The sequence below is a fragment of the Ostrea edulis genome, chromosome 7 (assembly GCF_947568905.1).
Source record: "Ostrea edulis chromosome 7, xbOstEdul1.1, whole genome shotgun sequence".
NCBI lineage: Eukaryota > Metazoa > Mollusca > Bivalvia > Ostreida > Ostreidae > Ostrea > Ostrea edulis.
In genome coordinates, this window is record NC_079170.1 from 74,720,966 (window position 1) to 74,730,421 (window position 9,456).

Sequence of the window (9,456 nt, forward strand, 5' to 3'; positions counted from 1 at the left end):
ACCAATGAGCATACGTATACGTATACGTATTCTTTCCTCGTTATCATAGCATATTCATACTGCTGTTTGGATGTTTAGGTGTCAAGAAGATTTCAAAGAAATATTCATTGACTGATAATGACCAAATTACGACTAGAAAAACTCAGGACGTTTTTTGTTAGTACTTTAAGGTTTTAGAGCGATTCCATTAGTTGTCAGTCACAATAACAAGCCCTACATCGTATCTATGCATACTATCTAGATTTGTTTCAAATATATTAGTTTTTAATTTCATCAAATTCATTCAGACAAACGCCCGCAGACGAACCATGCTTCATAACAACGATGGAAACTTAATTAGTGGCTTTGTCATTGATAAATTTCATGTGCGACATATTTTGATTAGTGAAATTTACATTCTAGGAAACGTTGATGTTTTACTAAATCTAGGAATATATTGAAAAATACATTAGTATTGTCTAACGTTTCATCCATGCAATTAATACGAAATTTTGTAATTTCTTATCGTGTAAGTATACCACATATATAGGGAACTTCCTTTTTATATTGAATTCATTGTTCTTTTAGGTAAAAATTGTCATATGAGTAAAACAGTGCGACAACTGTTACTGGATGCGACAAATCCGAACACCTTTTCTATCCTTTTGAAAGTGATTCTCATGGGAAAAAACAATGTGCCTTTGGTAGGTTTTAGCGTTATCTCATAGTGCTTCGTTGAGCTTACACTTTATTGTAGAACAATCGATATTAGTCCGAAAAGCTAAAGAAATATCAATCCTATAGGTTAATTATAAGATTTTTACTGCTAATATGATGTGGTGATTTTTACAATAGAGTCATTTCTCTTTGTCCTGCTACAGTTTGCTATCGAGGGTATTTTCCACATCTAATATTAGCTATAAGCAACCTTGTCAAACTTATGTAAATGTCAATAATTCCATACTTTAAATATATATATATATATATATATATATATATATATATATATATATATATATATATAAGATATATCACCAGACCATAAAATAAAACAATCATCAAGAAACCTTTTCCATTTCAATATTTTATGAATCAACGGATAAAATCTTCAAAAAACATGTCAGTTAGAAAGGGATATATCGAAGAGATATAATATAAAAAGAAAGCGCTTATTCCATTTCGAAATGGAAAAAAATTCTTGATGATTGTTTTATTTTATGATCTGATGACATGGATAGATTAACATATTTTTTGTTTTTTGCAAATTACTGAACGAATTGAATCATGATATCAAATTTACAATGGAAATCAATGATACAAAATTACCTTTTCATTTTCATTGCCATTGTAGATTTGATATCATGGTTCAATTCGTTCAGTAATTTGCAAAAAAGTGTAATTTATCCATTCCATCAGACCATAAAATAAAACAATCATCAAGAAATATTTTCCATTTCAATATTGTATAAATCGACGGATAAAATCTTCAAAAAACATGTCAATTAGAAAAGAGATATATAGAAGAGATATATCATAAAAATAAAGCGCTAATTCCATTTCGAAATGGAAAAGATTTCTTAATGATTGTTTTATTTTATGGTATGACGACATGGATAGATTAATAGAAGATAAATATCAATTGTCTACGATGATTTGTCTATGAGGGAGTGCGATCAGCTCACTAGAGTTCACTGATCTTTTTTTATCTTTGTGTACATGATGTGCTGTCTTTACTATACTTTTTGATATTTTGAAATTATGGTTAACCACTAAAAGAGGGCCAAACAAGGAAGAACAAGACAAAGGCTGGATTCTAGTTATTTGTGACTCAGTCAAAAATTCACGGTAACGTGCAGAAGGAGCTTGATCATCTACCTTCACAAGATGTCTCGGATAAAAGTATATATGTTATAAAAAATAAATGACTACGTGATTTTTAAAATACTTGGAATGGATTGGGAAAAAAATTCAATCAATCTCAAGAAAGCACAATGCATGATAACTGCTACAGAGAAAATAAATATTTTTAATTGTTGAAAACTATCGATAAAAGTGGATCATTAAAAATGTGCAAATATTTGGTGTTTATATTGACAGATTTGTATTTCTATAGGATTTTAATTCTGAAAAATCTGTCAACCTTTAGAATTTCGGTCTCATTGTCTCTCGTTTTATCTGCCTTAAGGATGTACTCTCGTGGTAATTTTACCGCTAGTGGGTCGACATACTTTTTAAAGTCGTAAATTTTGGAATGCCTGTCTTTTATTTTGAATGCACAAAGTAGAAAATTAATATGTATTTTTGTTTGTAAGTAATGTTAATAAACTAACAAAAATTAATTAAAACATGACAATTTTTTACTTATTTTCTCATTTTACGACATTCATGATGACATTACGATTGTAAACAAACTCGAGCTCGAAGACTCAAACTGTACGATGCCGCATTTAAAGTATATTCTAAAGCAGTCAAGAAACATACATGGGCGATTCGTTCAAAGTAAAACGGCAGTTCTAGATCAGGCTGCATCCGATATTCTCACAAGTGAGTGGCAGACAAGGAAAATTACAGACAAGCAATCACAACCACATACATGGTGTACATAGTGTCGGACGAGAGGGGAGGATGGAAAATGCTAGCGATGTAGTAATCGAACCAGAGTTGCTGATATAGTGTTGAATGATTTTGTAAGTTCTTCAATACACAATATATTTTTTTATGAAAATAAAATCTACAAACTATGTAGATCTGTACCTAAAGTGATCTGCGATCTTCCTGATCCCGCCTATTTGTACACGAGCGAATCTCGCTCCTAACGTTAAATGTATCATTATTGAAGCATCATTTTGATTAAAAAGTGTAATCTATATCATTGTTTTATAAAAATCGCCAAAGTATACAGCGAATTTAATTCATTAAAAAGAGTTCAAAGAAAAAAGGGGGATCTCCCATCTAGAGAATTATGGCGCGCCATCTGTGTACAAATTAGTTAAAACAAAAGATAATTTTGTTGACTATATATACGTGTATAGATATGTTTCTGTCGGCTACTAGATCGATAATTTGTTTCTAAGCAGTTCTGGAAAATTACAAATTACATTATTTTATCAAAATTTCATTTTAATTATTTCTTCAAAGTGTAATTGTCAAAAAAAATTATAATGTTAAAATTTGTTTATAGGGTATTGAAAATACACATTTAAAACAATCCTGATTAGAATTTCCGCATATATTTCATAAACAGTCATTCGTGCACTACCAAATTCATATATAACATTTTGCAGAAGAAATTCTTTTAGAGTAGCAATTTGTTGAGCAAGGCATTGAAACATAATCAATGGCTAGACAAAAATTGGAGTTAGTTGAAGTTCGTGTATTAGCAGTCTGGTGGTAAACCTAATATAATATTTTGCTCTATTGTTAAGAATTTACAGTATTGATAGAAATAGAGTTCCAATGTTTCCTTTTTAGCTACACCCATTTGGTAACTACAGTGAGAGGGGCGAGTTGTGCTATGATCATATGAAGAACCATATCAGGAAGTGCATATTTCTTCCCCATGGCCACATGGAAGTTGACTGTTAAAACTAGTTTCTGGATAATAACTCAAGTATTTTGCATTCTATTCAAACCAAATTTGGACATATGGATACATACAAAGACGGAAAGATGCCTATCAATTTTGGGGTCAGAAGGTCAAAGATCAAGGTCACAGTGCATGGAAAATAGAATATGCTGATGTAGGGGCATTTGTTTTACATATTCTATAGTTATAAATGAATTAGTATTGTATATATGTATATATTATTTATGTTTTCTGATTATTTATCATATAATGAAATAAATATATAGAATTTGTAAATATGAATTGAAAAATAAACATTTGATAGCAATTCGTATATTGTTATTGTTTAGAATGTATGTCAGTGTAAGAAGAGGACACAACATGGTGCAAATATTTGTTACAATGCACACTACTCCACACATTTTTTTTTTCATTTAGTTGAAGCAAAGATATGAATCAAATCTACATTAGTAATTTCAGAAAAAAGTTTGATACAGATATTCTCCCTAGGTAGAATTCTTTGATGAAATAGGTCTTCCATGTGTGTGATATTTTATACAATTATGTTAATAAATACTTGATTTTTCATAGATTTGTGATATAGTTTATGTAAAAGTTATTAAAATGATCAATTATGCTTAATTTTCATAAAATAAAATAAAACCAAAATTATTCTGTCCTTTTTGTTTTATAGTGTGTTTCTTGTAAAAATTGATGATTTTCATGAAAAATTAAGCTCCGTGCCTGTCAGCACATAAGGCCTCAACCAGCTGACGCCACACCTGCCTGTCTTTTGCTATCCCCCCCAGGTCCCCCAATAAACCAAGATCAACATCTTGGTTTATTACAAATCTGAAATTGAATTCTTACGTTATATGTGGATAATAAATTTACACACAATGGCTGTCGTAAATAAAGTCATCAGTCTGCGGTGCTATTAACCTCAATATGTAAAAGTAAAATCTTGTTTTATAATCGATATATAACATACCGTAGTTATATTACATCTTAAGTACTTCAATGAAATCTAACTACATCGCTGGAAAATGCCCCTCCCTGTCGAATTTGCCATGTTAATTCACATCGACAATATAGCAGTGCACTCCAAATGGGCGATATTTTGGTGAGTGGCTGTAAGACTCTCATGTTAATTGAAATTCAAGAAATCCAGATGAAAGTATCAACCTGACATGAAATATTCAAATCTAAGTACTGAAAAGTCTGAAAGTTGTGCTTCTGTGAGTATACACTACATTGTACAGTCGAGGGTATGAATGGCAACGTTTATTACCTCTTCATTGTCCGATTTTCTTGATCAAGTATTAGTGGAACAGACTGATGTAGACACCATATCATATGCTGTATTAGGTATAAATATACATTTTTAAGGTTGTGTTTAAGAAACTCCATGTTTGACAATATGTTTGGTGATTAATTAATACATGATGGGATGTAGCAAAGAAATAAAATGGTAATCTTGTAAATATGTTGGTTTTTTTTATTTTAATTCAATTCACAGAGCCATAAATCCGATATCAATTATTAATATAAAGTTTATATTTAAATGCAATAGAATATGCAACAGTTATTCATCGTAAAACTATGAACTGAAACAAAAATTACCGGAACAACATTACCCATGAAGAATTTACATTCTCTGCGCCGTATTTGTGCATATAATATATATATAAAGTTTTCATGATATATCTAGTGTATTATTTGTAGTGATCACGCACACGATATCTAACCATTTTCATTCTAAAACAACTGTATCAGGTAGGTGTAAGATTGTATCATGCTAATGCGAAAGTTTAAAGTTTGAGCATCAATCCAATACCTTCCATCTGATATCAAAGCATCTAATTGCGCACTCAAAAATACCGACTATTCTTTTTCAAATCATTCTAGAAACATTTTTTTAAATGTATCAGACGTACAAAAATTCATATTGCAGCATTCCCCTGGCAATTATAAATATTTTCTTCCAACTTTGTTCTTAAGAAAGATGTAATCAATCACCCTGTACCTATACTAACTTTACAACAGCATAGTACATGAGAAGTGTGATGCCTGGTAATAAAACAAAAACGTGTTTCATTAATCAGCACCATCGAAAAACTTCACCAACTTTTAATGATTATTTTCTAGATGTTGACAAAGCGCTAAGATTTTGTGGTGAGGCAGAAAACTCATCGTGATAAGAATGTGAAGGGGGAATATGACTAAGTGTAAGAAAATAACCACACGACTTCAATGATGATAATGTACTGCCCTTAGAATGAATGTACATTCAAGAAACAGAGTAAGACAACAAAGATACATTAGACATTTTTCTAGGTTTTCCTCCTCACACTCTTGGAAGACAAGGAACACGTGTTGTGTATGGGCAGTCAATTTTGTGTCATCTTTAGGTAAGAGAGTAGTACTGTTGTTCTTGTTACACGCCCATTCAATTTTCCTTTTTTTCTGAATAAAAAAGTAAAAACTGCAAATTCAAAAGATCCTCTGGAAATGGTTTAAATACCATCTGCTACTTCAACCATGATGAAAATCATTTCTATATTTTCCAATGGAGGATCGAGGATTTCATAACAAAGGGGGTACAATATGTTGAGATATAGGGACTCAAGGATTTTGATGCTTTGGGGTATTCTAGACCTACTTTATACATAATAAAATCAATAATTATTTTCTTTATCTGTATCCACTTATGAAAGGTGAAGATAAAGAACAGTGATGAATCTCATAACTCTTTTAAGCAATACGAAATAGATAATTCGGCAAACACGGATCCCTGGACACACCAGAGGTAGACCAGGTGCCTAGTGGGAGTAAGAATTCCCTGTCGACCGGTCACACCCGCCACGAGCCCCACATTCCGATCAGGCAAACGTAGTCATCTGCAGTCTAAATAAGTGTACCAGGAACGGCCTAACAATCGGTATGAAAGACGTCAGACAGCATCTGACCCAATGATAGGTTGTATTGATGAACTAAAGCGTTATAACGACCATATAATTTGCGACATGCTGACTTTTCTATGCATATATAAAATCATAGTGTTGCTGTTTCTACTATTTCTGTTTTATCACAGAAAAGTCGAGGTGGGATTGAGGCTCCCACCCCCTCTAAATCTACCACTGCATTCACTGTAAATTGTTATCTTGTCATTTCCTCTAAATTATCATAAATCTTCGTCAATTTAGATTTCCAGAAAAAAATCTAAATTTTAATGCTTCAACTGTCTTCTCTCTTATTGTTTGTCTACCTCCATAGACATGTACGCATACTTCTTTCTTTTGATGCTTATTTCCATGAAATGCAAAACTCTATGAGGCAAGAATCTTAAAATGCAAAGCCCAAAGAAAATTATCTCCCTCGGTGTCCTAGATATCTTCAACTCCAAGATATTTCAAACACCAAAACCACATGAGTGATCAGCTCCACATAAATTCATTTATTCTCATTATTTTTCATCAAGTCGTCAACACAAAAAAGAATAAATGTCCAACAAAATGGTACGATATCTTTTCAAACTTTCAATTTCATGTAAACTCAAATGATAGGAAATTTAATTTTTATTTCAAATTCCGAACGATTTTAAACTTGCATTTCCTTACAAGCTCAATGTCATCAAAAATGAATTGTAAGGGACTCACCTCTGTATATTTTTAATTAATTTATAGCGGAAAATATGTTTAAAAATTCTTCAAATTGTTCTTGATATCTCGGGGTCTCTTTTTTATCAATCAGATCTGGATCATCATTTTAAAAGTGTAGAGGGATTAATGTTCGAATCTTCCTATTATATACAAGCAAATAATTACGAAGTACATGTGTCTCAAATGAGATGCATTGATAATAAGCAATGACAAGAAATCGATGTTTCATGAATGAATGAATGAAAAAATGTAAAACACATCGTTTTGAATAAAATGAACTTGGCAAAGTCAGGATTTGATACTGATGTCTATCAATTCTGACTAATCCTATAATTTCCCGAATGCCGCAAAATGGAGCCAAAATGTAGTATTTACTTAATGCATTCATTAGAGTAATCTTAAATTGTTTTAGTAGAAACAAAACTGTCTGAAAAGTAGAAATTAAAAGCAAACAAAAATGGAAAAAATACCACGATTAGCTGTCCTTTCTTCGTTTTTGTATTTGGCACATAAGTTCATAAGCCTTACCCGGTGCATTTTGTAAATCTCTGAAGTTGGCTCATTTATTCCCATCCGTTTCCTAACGCATATTATACGCGGGTACGTTAAGGCAGGTTATAAAAATCTTTACTGGGATAAGATTCATGAAATAAGTATATCACTAAGTATATATTAAATTCTGGTATTATATTTATGCGACTTTTATTTATGCATAAAATAAACCATGCTGCTGGTGTATTTCTTTCTGATCAATATAAGAGTAAACTGATGATATCATAATTGTGCATGGAGTGACGTCGACACATGCAAAGAATTTGCTAAAGCGAGCCATGTGAATATCGACAAAATGTAGAACATTTGAAATAGGAGTTATGAGATTCATCAGTGTTCGTTATTTTCACCTTCATATACGGCATAAGATAATTGGAAAATATATGTAAACCTGTGGGAATGTATTGTTATAATGAATGTATGTTCATTTCATTCATTACCAATTTTGCTTAACGGGGAAAACATTCCATTTAGCATGTCGATCCGATTTTCTTCTGCCACACACTGCAATAGAACTGCAAATGTGACACACAACTCCGCATACTTTTATATACTTTTTATACACAATTACTAATAGAATCGTCTGTTATGAGAACTTTAAAGAAAACTACTTATTATCAGTGCAAAACATTTCTTCCACCGATGTAGTTGACTATATTTGTAAGATGAAACACTGACACTTAGTCGAACGTCAAATGTGGACATTAGATCTTGAAATGTTGAAACGCCGTGAAACTAAGATTATCTATATTGTAAGGCTCTTTACTATCAATACAAGGCAAGAGCGTAGCTAGGTTATTTCAGTGAATATTTCCTAATTAGACATACATGTAGGGTTTAGTGCCCCAAGTGTCCATGGCAAAGCCCTGCCGTGTTTTGGCAAATTCTTGGAATTTCGAAAGCTATTTTGATAACATCTAAGAAGCATGGAATTCATACTTTGGTAAGATGTTTTTCATACATTTTCAAGCTATCAAACAATCATGGTAAAATGTAAGACCTAAAGAGAATGCATGCATTTCTTTTTTATATTTTGAGTGCACTTACAATAGGAAGAGGAATGGCAACTGCTGTTCTTTCGTCGAAACAAAATCTTGCAATAAAATTATTCAATTAAATGGAAAATTCATCTCTAAGTCTGTTTTTTTTTCAGATTGAATTCTAGTATTTTGTTTCCATGTCATGTATTTTGCCGAAGGGTGCGGATGTTTGAGAATACGAGCGTACACTTAGATGCACCCATGCGTCCGTGTTGTTGTTTTTGACGTGAATTATTATCGCTTGTCTGATATCCATCGCTTAAAACGAGGTTTTGGACTGGGGATTATGAGATTATGTAACACTCAGTACACATTAAGCATAAAGTATGCGCGTGAAATTCCGCAGTTCGTATTTGCATATTGATTCCACAGCAGACGATTTGCATATAGATTATGACATGAAATACATGCATAAAAGATGACAGGGCAGATGATTTTAAATCACCTGGTAACACTGTAAGCTTTCATAGCAATTTCAACACTTTATAATCGTATTTGAAACGGCTAACTTTGGGCTTCAATTTGTTATTCTCGACATTTGTTTTTTTTTAGTTTATTTGGTTATTTGTATGCAACACCATACGATCCATTCTTGCATTTGCTGTTGGGTGTGTTGCTATTTTCCCCTTGGGGGTAGGGGTGTATCTTAGCCAGGTAA